Below are 13744 nucleotides of genomic sequence, written 5' to 3'. Positions count from 1 at the left end.
AAGGTTGGCGGAGAACAAGGTCGTAATCCGCAGTGCAGAGCTGCTTCAATCGCTGCCCTGGTGAATAACGATCTCCACCGGGATCCCAGCAAAGCTGATGGTTCCCCCCCAGGGTTTTTATGTGGCAGTCAGACAACCACAACAGTGGAAGTCCTCACCTCCACCGCGAGTGTGCTGGTTTGAGGACTGCCACACTCATAATGACCCCCTTTAGTTCCTGGGATATGTGCTCTAACGCACAGGGTAGATGTACTACAGGGTAAAGTTAGATTTAGATTAAATCTGTGGTGAAAGGTTTGGATGTGAAAGGTGGCATGAACTGCAGTTTTAAGTATTTATGACAGTCATATATATAAATGTGTGTGTGTGTGCACGTGTAGGCCCAAGGCTTGTCATCTAAGAAAATTCAGTTGCATTCATGCAATGCTTGTGATATCTTAAATGAGTCATTTGATTACTTTTGAGAAAATAAAGGAAATTAATACTTTGTGCAAAACCTTGAATTATATGCAGTATGTTAACAAATATAACAGGTACATGCCTGGTCATGAAGCCAAGCTCTGTTATTCGAAATCAGGTGCTGCGAAGTAGAGTTGGCACTGTTCAGCTGCTTCATTAATTCTTTACATCACGCATATTTACAGTAGTGTTACAGGGAGATCGACCTGCTCTGACTGGGGCACAAGGGATGAATGAACAATAAACCACAGAGCATCTTGAAGCGGCCTGTTCTGGCTTTGTAGTTTTGTGAAGGAAAGGGGATATTTTCACACACTGTTAATCATTCTCCATGGACCATTTCTGCTCTGAGCTCATGAGGCTGACCTCCCTTTGTTTGGCTATATTCCTCCCATAAACGTTCGTGAGCTGATGGAATTGCCTTTATTTCGGCTCCAACAGTATATTACCCGCGTATCTCATGATCTATAAAACAATATTAACTCCTTGATTTGCAGTGCGAGCCTCAGACTTGACATATATGAAGGCACCGTTGTCTGCTGAATTCCATCCTTTTCACATTTCAGAACATTTTTCCAATTTCCGCCTTCCCTGAGATCAGCAGTAAATTTAATAATTGCGAAGTACCAAAGGAGCTCGTATGAGCCTTTATTTTTCAACAGTATTCAGGGATTACACTATAAGCAAGCATCAGCCAAAAGGAAGGGTGAAGTTTTAGACGTTTTCGAACAACCTTGAGTTTTTGGCTCTTTAGAAGCGCAGGGACACCCTGCACAAAGACATGAGTATCTTTGTGCGATGGACCACCAGTGGCTGAAACCAGGTTTGAACTCCTTAATGCCCTTGGACACAAAAGTACAGGAACACTTGGGAATCCAATGTGTCACAAAGGGCAAAGATCATATTACTGTGGTAGGGTAGGATAGTGGATGTAGGTCTCGCCCCAACTAAATTGGCATAATTCCCAAGGGTTTTCTGCAATGTAGTTAAACCTAGCTCTGCAAATAAACTTATTTTCCAGTGTAAGTTTCCCTTTATTTTTAAACGTGAATTCACATTTGTGAACGTCTTTTACTCACGCATATTATTATGTTAGAATAGTATGCTTTTGCATTTGAGAGATCCTGCTACATGGGATGTGGTAGAAGTTTCAAACAAAGGCACAAATCTCTATTCAGGGTAAGAAAGGGGAGGGGAAATCCCCAAAGTTGATGCGGGTACATGGGTACAATTTCACCTTGTCCCAACATATTTTCTCAATGGGAATATGTGACTATGGCAGCCTCCTAGAAGTACTCTTGGAATTGTCTATGGATTCGGAGAAATGTACTTCAATCATAGGTTCAAACCTATGAGAGCCAATGTGGCACTTCCTTTTTTTTCAAAGAAAGGGCCACTACGGAACTTAGGACGTGGAATGTATTTAAATTAATTTATGCCCCAGAAAAGTCACAATCTGTGCTCAATTCACAAGATAAAACAAGCATTGGCAAACCTATGCTGTTTGTGAGAGGTTTTTTTATGCTGGTGAACAACACATAGGCGACCCAGTAGCAGTGTTGCATGAGCTTCTGATCCCTCACCTAAGTAAAACAAGCATGGTCAAAAAGCTAAATTGTTTTTTTTTGTAATGCAAAAGAGGACACTGCTCACAGCGGTCCCTTGCTCTGAATGGTACTAAATATTGTGTGGATGTGTACATTGTTCAAGAGAAGAAGGTTATCCCTCAGAGCAGGAACCTCAGTGGATGAAATAGGCTAATCCTATGCCCCATGCTGTTTGCGGAGGTGGGCGGAAGCAAAACCAGAACAAAATCATGGCAGATCAATTCACGATGAAGACTGACTGAAGATCCTCTAAGCAAGCATGTACTATGTAGAGTTAGACCACCGCACACAATCGATACTAGTATGACACAAGTCTTTTACAATAAGTAATGTCTAGTTTCCATTGGATAGATGAGACAAACATGTACGTCAGTGTTCACATCAATTTCCGCTGTGGGTCGCGTAACTAGTTATATATATACATATATATATGAGAAAACAAACTGGTCCTGTTTCTGGCGCGCTCTTTCATGTTGGTGCAGGTGTGAGGAATGGACCATTTCCTCTCATGAATCCAAAAACAAACAGTTGCAAGCAACTTCACCACCGCACTCCAGGAGGAAATTATTTATTTTTATTGCAGTCAGGATTAAATCACCATCCTTCACCACTGACGCGTTTCGACCTACTGGTCTTGATCACAGTAACTTAGTCCTACCTCCATGTCCCCTATTTATAGTGTCTCTCCTATGACCCCTATTAGTGCATTGTGGGACATGTAGTCTATTAAAAATAAATTAAATGTGCATTAAAAACCAAGCTCCCCACCACCACAGAACGTGCCCAACGCTACACAAATTGTCTAAATTAATATGTGCAAAGAATATCACTATTCACAACAATCATTATGTCCATTTCTATTCTGTTGGTACTATTAACCTTACTTAATGCAATTACCTCTGTGATTGCTATATATACCTGATAATAGATTGGTGCACTTATCTATTATTGTTTTCATACTTTCTCATATACATCCTAAATTTACCTCATTTTCTCCTTGATATTTATCTATAAATGTCCTCTATTCACACATCCACAGGTAATCTTATCTAATAACTGTTAGCAAGAGCGTTATATATCCTCAACCTGATAATGCAATTCTTCATCCCCATTCAGACCCCTTGGGCTTTTGGTTTTGAGCTGTATTATGAACCGTGCCTCCAAACGTCTCAGTTGTAACTCTCTGGGGGTCATTCTGACCTTGGCGGTCCATGACCGCCATGGCGGAGTGCAGCGGAAGCACCGCCAACAGGCTGGCGGTGCTTCCTGGGCGATTCTGACCGCGGCGGTAAAGCCGCGGCCGGAAAAGGGGAGCCGGCGGTTTCCCGCCGGTTTCCCGCTGGTTTCCCGCTGGCCAGGGAACCCGCCATGGCGGCGCTGCTTGCAGCACCGCCATGGGGATTCCGACCCCCTTACCGCCAGCCTGTTTCTGGCGGTGTCCACCGCCGGAACCAGGATGGCGGGAACGGGTGCCGTGGGCCCCCCTAACAGGGCCCCACAAAGGTTTTCACTGTATGCATAGCAGACAGTGAAAATCGCGACGGGTGCCACTGCACCCGTCGCACCCCTTCAACTCCGCCGGCTCTATTCCGAGCCGGCTTCATTGTTGAAGGGGCTGTCCCGCTGGGCCGGCCGGCGGTCTTCTGGCGGTCGCCCGCCGGCCCAGCGGGAAAGCCGGAATGACCGCCACGGTCTTTTGACCGCGGTGTGGTCTTTCGGCGGGAACCGCTTGGCGGGCGGTGACCGCCGACCGCCGCGGTCAGAATGACCGCCTCTATCTCCTCCCCTTTCATTGCTATCTACACTCACAATACCAAAAAATCTCATGTCTGTCCATTTAGCTCCATCATGAGTCATAAGGTGTTTTGCAATAGCATAGGTTGTATCCTTATTTTGCACGGCTCTAATGTGTTCCAAAATGCGTTTTTTTAAAGGACAAATTGTACTGCCCACATAACGCAGACCACATGTGCATTGAATCACATATACCACATAATTGGAATTACATGTGATCTTTTTGTTGATAGTCATCTTGTTACCACCAGAGTCCTCAAATTCCTTCACGTTCATCCCAATGCGGCATGCTTTGCACTTCTTACAGCAAACAAAACCATTTGTTTGGCTCGAGAGCCAGTTTGACTGTTTTTGATCTGAAAGTGACTATTAACCAAAAGGTCCTGTAGAGATGGTACTTTTTTATAGGTAACCATAGTTTTTTCCCCAACCAACTTTCCCACTTCTGGGTCCTTCCTTATAATGTACCAATATTTCCTCCGAATTTTCGAGATTAAATGGTTCTCCTTGGTGTATGTCATTACAAATCTGATAGTTGTGTCTTCCTGAGGTTTTTTCATCATTGTTTTGTTCAATATATTATCTCTGGTTCGAGCTCTTGCTTTTAGTTCCCCAGCTCTAATATCTTTATATTTGCATTTTCTTTGAAGAAATCTCTGTCTCGTTTCAGTGAATTTTTGTTCCATTTCACTTTCCGTGGAACAGTTACGTTTTATTCTGACAAATTCTCCATAAGGTATACTCTTTTTCAATGACATTGGATGGAAGCTCTCTCCATGCAAGATGCTGTTAGTTGACGTTTCCTTCCAAAATAGAGTTGTCTGAATCCGATTGTTCTCTACATACACCATCACATCCAAAAACTGGACCCGTTCTTTACTTATATTATATGTGAATTGGAGGCCCATATCATTTTGATTTAGTTTTACAAAGTATTGCAGGAATTCATTTTCTGTCCCATTCCAAATGATGAAAAGATCATCTATAAATCTTAACCAGATCACAGTTTTCTCCACTAGTTTCTCATTCTCACCTCCCCAGGCTATCTGTTTCTCCCACCAGCCCATGGTCAAGTTGGCGTAACTCGGTGAGAAGGAAACGCCCATTGCTGTCCCGCGGATTTGGGCAAAGATTTGATGATTGAATAGGAATATATTATTGTTCAGACACAATTCTATCATCTTCAACAGCATTTGAGAGTGTTTTAACAGACTGATGTCACGTTGTTGTAAAAAATATTGCACTGCTTTCAATCCAATCTCGTGGTCAATAGATGTATAGAGAGATACCACGTCAAAAGCGACCAATTTGTAGCCTTCTTCCCATCCAATGTCAGCAAGAATCCTCAGGAAATCACCAGTATCCTTAATATAAGAACTCAAATTTTATACTAACGGTGCCAGAAAGTAATCCACATAAGTAGAAATATTTTCATACAGTGCTCCACAACTCAAGACAATTGGACGCCCTGGGGGATTTTTTAAGCTCTTGTGTATCTTCAGGAGGAAGTATATTGTAGGAAGTGTCAGATTTTCATTTCTAAGGAATGTTTTTTCATCATCATTTAACAAACCAGACTCATACTACGAGTCCAGATATCTATTTAACTCAAAGATCAAATCATTTATGGGATTTCTTTGCAGTTTCAGATAGTGATTTTTATCATTTAATTGACGGTATGCCTCCTGCATGTACTGCTGCTTTTTCATAATCACTATGGGCTAGATGTACGAAGCCTTTTGCATGTCGCAAACTGCGAAAAACGAAGTTTGCGGCATGCAAAAGGCCAAACGCGATGCTCATCCTCAAATTGCGAGTCAGTACCGACTTGCAATTTGGGGATGCGACTCGCAAATAGGAAGGGGTGTTCCCTTCCTATTTGCAACCGCATCGCCATGCTGAGTTGCTTTGTGACCGCGAATGCGGTAGCAAACCAACTCGCAGTTACCACCAGTGTCACAGTGGTGGTAACTCATTCGCAAAAGGGAAAGGGTCCCAATGGACCAAATGGTTTCTGAAGTTTTTTCATTTTGCAACTCGTTTTCCTTTAAGGAAAACGGGCTGCAAAATGAAAAAAAAAAACTGCTTTATTGAAAAAGCAGTCACAGACATGGAGGTCTGCTGACTACAGCAGGCCACCATCCCTGTGAGTGCAGGGACTCACTATGGGTTCGCAAACTGCGACCCACCTCATGAATATTGATGAGGTGGGTCTTTGCGACCCCATAGCGAGTCGCAGAAGGTGTCTGAGACACCTTTCTGCATCCCATTTTGCGAGTTGCAAATTGCGAGTCGGTCAGACTCGCAATTTGCAAGTCACTAAATTTTAGTTTACTACATCTGGCCCTATGTTCCCCCTTTTGTCTGCTGGTTTGATTTCCAAGTTGTTATTCTCCATAAGTGCCTTCAGTGCCTGCTGTTCTCGTATAGTGATATTTTCACTTTTCTTGATCTTAACCATCTTATCAAGAGCCTCGATTACCAAATCATGGAATATATCCATTCTATTACCTGGTGATAAAGCTGGACAGAATTTAGATCTGGGCTTAAAGTCTGTACGACAGTGTTTAGATGTTTCAATCCGCAGCTCCTCCAATATCTGTGTCTCTGTGAGCTGATCGTCTTCAAGATTGTGCATCAAATCAAATGCAGTTTTAATATCAGATTTTTGTTGAATGGTCAGACTGGGGCTAGTCACACCCCCATCATTATTGGTCACTTTTTTAGGTGCACTCTTTGCAAAGAATTTCACCAATTTTAGTTTGCGTACATATTTATATAAATCCACTCTAGTTTCTACATAGTCATAATGTTTTTCGGGACAGAACGTTAATCCCCTATTTAATAGGGTTCTCTCATCTTATGTCAATTCATGATTGGAGAGATTAACTATTAAGTTTTCATCCTGTTCCTATTTATTTGGACTGCTCAATTCTTTTGTTTGCTTCTCAGTGGGTATCCTCTTATTTTTTCTAGGTCCCCTCCTTGTTTTCCGATGTTTCCTCGTTCTGTTCCAAATTTCTTCCCTCTTCCTCGTGTTTGGCCTCTGCCTCTCCCTTTTGGTGTTCTCTGGTCCATGTAGATCAGTTTAATTTCGTCTAAAAAAGTTACTTTCTTCACATTCGTAGAAGTGCCTTCTCCTTCACTCAATTCCACATCCGATTCACTTAGCGATGTCTCCGGGGAAACAGTGGTTTTCTCAGTTCCCATATTCGTTTGTTGTTTCAATACATCAAACCTCTTAGCAAATGTTAGAATTCTGCCAGTTTCATTATCAATTTCATCCCTCCTAAACTTTCGCTGTTTACGTTCCTCTATTATGCTTTCATATTTCTCCAGATTATTTTCCATCATGATTCTCAATTTTTTACTTTCCTCTTCCTTATTCAACGCTATTATTTTTTCTTCTATTTCCTGTATACTTTTTACAATCTCCTCAATGTCCTTCTTCGCATATTTAATAATAATATGCATCATATTCTTCGAACGTTCCATGGTATTGGCACCCCATTCCTCCAGCATCTCTGATTTCGTATCTGGTTGGTTTGGCAGCGTGAAAATACTCAGGCCCCTAGGCACTCTTCCCACCTCTATATACTTTTCCAATGTGAGACATTCCCAACTTTTGGAGATCTCTTTTTTCAATAATCGTTCTAATTTGACAGATAGCCACTTCAGATTATCCTCCATATGTGTATTTCCCATTGGGTTTTCAGTAGTTGCACCGCAGGCTTTACCTTTACCAAATACGCATTCCGCTCCTAATGCCCTTTTGGCTGCTCTTGCTTCCTAATTGTTGTGTAATAAAGTCAATTCCCAAACCAAGATTAGTGATTTGTGATGTGGTGGGTCTTGTCTAGACTACTCCAAGGTGAACGAATTGGCTACCATTACTTCCTAAAATGACTTGCTTCTTATTAATGTTAAAGTTTTTCCTCCCAATCCATCAAAGGGGAAACAGCACTCCATATATATATAGGATACCCCTTATTGGATCACACCAACATATACTGTGTGTATTTTTTGTGTATTTTGTTTTGTGTATTTTTATACGGGCACACAATAGACACTCCTTCCGGTTGTATTCCAATTATAAATTGCCTATCATTGCCCCAGAACGAATCCACTGTGCCAGGAATATTCAACAATGATGTTAATTTCAAACATTAATCCTCAATTTATCTGTCCTAGTATATATTATTGACGTTGCTGTATGTGTCTAGAGACAAGGATGAGTCCGTCTTAAAATTAGCCAGGGAATGTTCTTACATTACTCAAGTATATATATATATATATATATATATATATATATATATATATATATATACATATATATATATATATATATATATATATATATGTAGATATATATATTTGTGTATATATATATATATATATATATATATATATATATATATATATATATGTGTGTGTGTGTATTCTCATTAAATAAAAAAACTGTTAGATGTACAAATAGGAAAGTAGCTGTAAACGAGAAGGCGAGAAGAGAGTGGAATGCTGAATAAACGGGGTGATGAAAGGGGAGGGCCAGCATGGACAAGGCAACAGAATGTAACACTGAGGGTGACAGCCAACCCCACCCAACCCTGGTACAAATTCCACTTGGGTGTAAGACAGGAGTCGGATGTGTGGAAATGGAAAGACGCCACTTCTTTTTTACTCATAGTGTCTTTATAAAGGACGGTTTTCTCCAAGGGTAGTCTGTCAGAACTGCTTTTCAAAGAACCTGTACTAGAGCAAGTCAATTGCTCAGAATCTGCAGCCAGACTTATCTGTAGAACCGATTTTTTTATTTATTCACGTACATATTCCACATGGTATGCAAGTAAATAGATGCGAATTACCAGATTAACTTTTTTAATTTGTTGGCAAAAAAATTGACGATTGACATATTGTTTCTTTGTTATTTGTGTTTGTGTGGTGAGCTAGGCAGACATAACATCACGTCTTTTTTATGACTATCCATTGTCTGGAAACAGTTGTAGACTGATACTATAAAACGTCAGTTCTCTGGGATGACTAACTCTTGCATGTGTGAATCACAGGGAGTCAGCTTCAGCTTTCACAGGGTAGTAATAAGAGCAACGTCTGGTCAATCTGTGAATGTTGTGTCCTGCAAGCTCTGAGAAGCAGCTGGGGGCTTCACATGGCGCTATGTAAGCTCCATAAACATAAATGCAATACTGCCATCACAAGCACTGAGAGGCCACTGACACGCATGTTCAATTTACACTACAAATGCTCATTTTGATTATTAAAAATATAGTGCTACTTTTATTAAAAGGCCATGTGTACCCCTCACTATGTGATATAGATTATGCACAAACAAAACCTCATGACGCAACTAAAGAGCATGCTTTATGCGAATTTCATATAACCCAACCTATTGCAAACCGATTATATGCAATTGCAGATGACTTCTAATAAAAAGAAATTACGGCAACACCATTGCTTCGCCAGACCAGACTTCTCTGCTATCACTTCAGCATAATCACTTCAACTATGTTTTTAATATGACTTCTCCGACAAGCGAATACGTAGTTTCAAAGTAACTAAACATTGGTTTTCCTTAATTCAGATTAATGCATTTAATTTAATGAACATTAAATGAGATAAATATTTAACATAGGTTTATAATTTGAAGGAGGCTTCGGTTTCTTTATTTCATTTTAATTTAGTTTTAATTAATTTAATTGAATTAACATTAATACAATTAAGTGCTTGAAATACATTTGCTCTGTGATTGGAGTGTCTATTTTACATGCATTATGATTTAATCTATGGTTAGATTTATGAATAAGTTTAGGGTTAGGAATAGTGTTATTTTAATTTTTTAATTTCATTTAATTTGAAATCATCTAATTATTATTATTCAAATTAAACATTTTACATTTGTTAGGTTAATGTTCTCTGTATTTCAACTGAGTATTGAGTTTTATAATTTACCACCGTTAATGTTAAAGTTAAGCATTTATTATGAGTTAGGCTTAGCATCAGTGCTATGATTCCCTGTTTTTATTTAAGGGAAATTGAAGAAGGGTTTAGAAAGGAATGCATTCATACAAAGCACACAAACATGAGAGTAGGACAACTGCAATTCACAAATATAGATTTAAACTGGTGTGTCACAAACTTTCTTCTATGTAGTAATTTGGATGTCAGGCGTCGTTACATCTCATTACTGCACAAAATGAGTCATTACTTTGCAATTGTACATAAAGGTAAGCGGTTGAAGGGGCTTTAGGAGTTTTAGAATTCACGGATGGGGTGTGTTCAGCTGTAGTAAGTGTTCAGTGATGGGATGGGTTTAGAAGTATATAAAATGTTTTCAGGCCCAGGTGGGGAGTTTTTTGTTTGTGGGGAAGTGACTTTAGGAGGAGGGTTTTTATTAGTGTTGTGGGAACATTTAATTTGGTGGTTCAAGGGTAGGTGCTTATTTTTCGGATGGATATGTATTTATTAAGTTTTTGGATAAAACATAAGTTGAAATTTCAGAAATGGGATGGAAGGGTGACAGAGACTGACAGGGCTGCATGGGGAGATGTTTTATATTTTGGGGAAAAAAATTGTTAATATTCCGAAATGAAATGTTTAGGGAGTAATTTAATTAATCTGGGAGTGCTGAGATGGGTATTTATTTTTTGAGTCATGCATGTTATATCTTTTTTTAGTCTTTAAGTCTGAGTTGGGTTTAGTGATAGAAAAGAAACAAGGGAGCTTAACCCACAGAAATAAAACAATGGAGGGGTGAGGGATTATATCCCCAAAAGAAACTAAGGAACACGTTATGTTCTATTTTTTTATTTTTTTTATTTTGTTCTTTAAATTTTAAGAGCAAGATGCAATGGTGATAGGCACCTTGGGTTATGATTATAGTATTGTTGGGTAAATAATTACTTGTGTGGTGATTAAATGTGGGGATTTTATGGGAAGGAAATTAACTCTTGTTCTGAGGTCATTTCATCTGGGAGTTTAGACCATTATTAAAAATGATTACTGTTCTTGTTTTATTTTTAAAATGTTAGTTTTTAATACATTTTTCTTTTTATTTAATAAAGCAAACCCAATATACACATAGTACAGCACATAACATCAAATACATTTTTCATTACTAAATAAACGTTTACTTTTAAATAAAACACCACCCATTTTTTACATGCTATTATTAAAAAATGTCAAATAGATTTTTTAAAGAATGTGCATTAAGTATGAAAATATATGTTTCTAAAAATCATTTTATTTATATTTTGACTTTGCACAATATATATTTAACAAACAACATTTTGCTACTTGCATAAATTGTTTCTAAGTCGATGAGCATTGCAGGTGAGGGTAGAGAAATGCTCTAAAACCGGGCATGTAGAAACCATATTTTACTGTTTAGAAAGGCTACCTTTATTGTAGGGAAAGAGTATGGATGTTGGTTAATAAGGTTCAGGTGATGTTTGTATGTTTTCTATGTTTTTTTGTTTGTATGTTTTCTTTATTTTTTCCTTGACTTTTCTCCTCTATCCAGGTTGGCAGAGAATATGCCTATAGGGCCTTCTCAGGTCTTTTAGCATAGCATAAGGAGTGGAACAAGAGTGTTTGCTTATTCTGCAGTACTTCTATGCTCTTTATGTTGTTTGAGTTTTATTGGGTTAACTTTTCCAGTTCTTGTGGGATTTTACTCTGTGTCTTTGGCAATTTGGACTAAAGTCTAAAGGGGTCAAGTGAAAATCCTGACTTAAATTCTTACCTACTCTCCTGTCTCCATTTCTCATTAAGCCTTTCTTGAAGTAGTGTCTAAGATCTCCAATAGTTTTCAGTTAATAAGGGTTACTTATGTGGATCGTATGTTAAAGGTTTGGATACATTTTTTAACAATTGCTAAAACAACAAAAACATGCTTCTCAGTAAGTTAAACCAAAAGCAGCATTCTGGTTTTCCTGGGTGATTTTTTGAAGACAAGCTTGCTTACAATTTTTTCCATGTATGTATGGTTTGGACAATGGATTGTGAATTTCTGTTTTGGATTAGTTGGAGTGAAGGTGGATAGATTGAGGGAAATACAAAATACCACCACCATTGGAAAAAAGAAAATAGCTGCAGGTAGGATATTTTGGGGAAAAAATGTTGGGTATTTTTTTGTAGAATTTGTCCTTAGGTATGTTTCATGCAGGTAGACTGTTTTGAAAGAGGAGGTGAGAGGTTATTTTGTTATTCAAAAATTAAAAAAAATCAGAACAGGATAGTAAGGAAAGTTGGTAAGTGATATTCATTTGTTAAAATTGATGTTTTGTAGCCATGACCCCATTATGTATGTAATATTTACCAAGGGCCGTATTTCACAAAGTGTCTCTGCAGGCATTTGCGCCTGCTTTGCAGACCAACGGGGCATTTTGGTATTATAGTAGGGGCTGCAAACTCTTGTGCAGCCACTTCTATAATGCAGGTAGCACTGGCGCACATAAAGCGTCAGTGCTATCATCAAGGGTGTTCCCTCATGGGGGTGTGGCCTCATGAAAATGAAGGCATCTCTTTGCCTTTGCCCCCACAACATATTATAGACATGGGTGCAAAGGTAAAGAAGCCATCAGGAGGTGCACTGACAATGCACCACGAAAAGGTGGCACACTGTCAGTGCGGACCCTGATGCAGCCCGCTTCCTTTTGGAGGCCATCCCCTTGCAGTCACTCACTGCACCCGACTGCAAGGCGATTTCTCTTAAATGTGCAGATGGATAGCTGTCTGCACAGTGAAACACAGACCGACTGCTTCAAAGGCGTTCCGTATTTCACTTGAATGTGCTTCCCCCAGGGTAACACAAGTTCATGGCTGCCCTGGGAGCAGAACATTCAATCTAATAAAGCGCATTCTTCTTGTTTGCACCAAGTGCACAATATTGAAAGGTGCAGCCAGTGAAACAAGGAAAATGCACCACATCTGTAATACGGCTCCAGTTATTCTGTTCACCACTCAAGTTATTAAACTATTCAAAAGAGATGTTAATTCATTACTTGTATTGCTTTGCTGACCCTGGTTTGCAGTCTACGTGAAAAAGATTGTGCTTGAAGAATTTCCTGGAAACGTTGCTCCTTTTTCAAAATTTACATTGAATGGTAGAAAATGGTATGTGCTTGACCAATCAAGGAACAGAAAGAGTTATTCTATCCCTTAATGGCAAATTTTCTTCTCCCACTTAACAAGTTGTGTCGCAGTTCCACCAGTCAATGTGAAATTGTGGAAGTCTCTGGCAATTAAACCTGTTTAGATGCCCAGTCCATATTGCTTCAAAATAATTTAATCAGGTTGCCATTTTTCCTAGTTTTGTGAATAATATTGTAATTGAATTTTTGCAGTACAAAAGTCATTCACATGCTCAGGGGTACAAAATCTAATTTCAAATTGCATTTTACTGTCAATCATGTTGTCTCCAGCAATGGATCTTTTCTGTAGTATTCATCAGGTTGTCTTGGCAAAATGAAAAAATAAATCTTTGAATTTGGGTGTTATGATGTACCCTTTTTATTACAAGAACGATAGCCAGTTTGTAGTTAAGTTTTATTTCCCAGGTCTTTTATAACTTTTTTCCTTTTATTACAATAGAAATTTATTGTAGGTTGAAGACAGTTTGTCTGGTAGTAAACTGAACAATAGAGGCATGAGAAGCATGTCAGTATTATGTCCTTTTGCATGTAAGGTGCATATTTGGTTGAATGGATGGGCTATTGTTTTAAATGTACCATTCATCATCCATATTTCTCTATTATCCAGTCATACAATGTTAGGATGAGTTTCAAATATTGGTGTTTGTTGCTAACGGTTGTAGCTATAATAGAGTAGAAATGTTTCTTTGTTGAATGTTTGAGTTAGTTCTTCAG

This window comes from Pleurodeles waltl, chromosome 6 (genome assembly GCF_031143425.1).
Source record: "Pleurodeles waltl isolate 20211129_DDA chromosome 6, aPleWal1.hap1.20221129, whole genome shotgun sequence".
Taxonomy (NCBI): Eukaryota; Metazoa; Chordata; class Amphibia; order Caudata; family Salamandridae; genus Pleurodeles; species Pleurodeles waltl.
This window is presented reverse-complemented; position numbering follows the sequence as displayed.